Genomic DNA, 1,658 nt, shown 5'->3' with positions numbered 1-1,658 from the left:
AAAATCAGTCATTCAGGCAGTGTGCCTGAGGACTCAGGCAGTTAGTATTAAAGCCCGGTTTTAGGCCTAAAGGGAGGGCTTTGGGTATGTAAGAAAAGTCAGAAAATTTCAACAGCCTCAGACCAATACTTTTTGAGTTATGTAAAAAAAACTACAGGGGGGGGTCAAATTGACCCCCCCCCAGCGGGAATAGGGTTAATAACGAATACATCGAAAGAATTCATCAAATGTCGTATTCTTCACTTTCTGATAATGGAATGTTGCAGATATTTAGTTTTTTAATTAAATGATTATATGGAGCTCTTTAACACTGTTCCCGCATATTCATGGCTATTTATTTATTTTCGCAAATACTGAAATTTACATAAAATAGTATAAAACTCATTGAAAAATTGTCAAGACAACATTTGATAAATTCTTCCGATGTATTCGTTATTAAGGGTTTTACTGTAGACTCTAAAAATTACTCCTTTGCTTGAAAAACTAACTTTTTAACTTTATAAATTTATCACTTAACTCCATCACAGCTAACAGCATCATTAAAAATTATATTTTCACTAGAAAACGAAATTTCTTCTGAAATTTTAAGATAGAATTTACTCAATCTACATATTCACCAAATCTTTAAAGCTACAAATTTTCTGGGATTTGCTTGCACAAACATTTCAATGATTTTTTCAGTAGAGAGCTCAGACAGCCTTATAGGGTGTAAAGCTATAATGCAAGATCGTTAAGTCTGCTCTCCGTCATAGTACGTCTTGTGTAATGAAGTATTCTCTTTATAAGGCTAAATCTTTTCTCTCCTTGTATTAACAGTGAATTTAGACAAATCCTTAGTCTTTGTCATTGTCAGGTGTTACTTTTTAAACGTATAGTTTCCTTTTAATTTTGTATTTTCCAGGGGGGCAGGACCCCGCCTGGAACTTTCAGGGGGGGGCAAGAGGACTACTACCCCCCCTAGGTACGCCACTGTGTCTGGCCTAAGGAAGGGAAATGCAAGCATCGATGTAATATTAAAATAGCCTCTCCTTCTTAATCTCTCAGGGGGGCACGCGTAGAGGGGGGCGGGGGGGGCGCCCCCCCTCGTACGCCCCTGAACAAGTTGTTAACAAATATTAATCACAATTGTTTTGCATAGGGCTGCATTATTTATATATAAAATAATTTGTAAATAACGGAAGAATGAAATGACACATATTTCGTGTTTTTTAATCTAAAGTAATTTACAGTAATCAGGCGCGTACACAGGATTTTAGCCAGGGGGGGCAAGATTTTTTTTTGCCCCCCCTGGCTGTTTTTTGCCCCCCCCCTGGAATTGTTTTGTTCAAAAAGTCAATTAACACCATAAAAATACACCAAAAAGACTACATTTTTGAGTGTTACTAACCTTATAAAGTCTAAAATTTATACTAAAATTTATTCCTTTGCTCGAAAAAAAACTTTAACTTTTTAACTTTATAAATTTATAAATTTATCACTTAACTCCATCACAGCTAACTAAATCAATAATCACAGCATCATTAAAAATTATATTTTTACGAATAAACGAAATTTCTTCTGAAATTTTTAGATAGAATTTACTCAATCTACATTTTAACCAAATCTTTTAAGCTACAATTTTCTGGGATTTGCTTGCACAAACATTTCAATGATTTTTT

The sequence above is a fragment of the Eurytemora carolleeae genome, unplaced genomic scaffold (genome assembly GCF_000591075.1).
Source record: "Eurytemora carolleeae unplaced genomic scaffold, Eaff_2.0 scaffold65, whole genome shotgun sequence".
NCBI lineage: Eukaryota > Metazoa > Arthropoda > Copepoda > Calanoida > Temoridae > Eurytemora > Eurytemora carolleeae.
The sequence above is the reverse complement of the archived record's forward strand: the minus strand, read 5'-3'. Positions refer to the sequence as shown.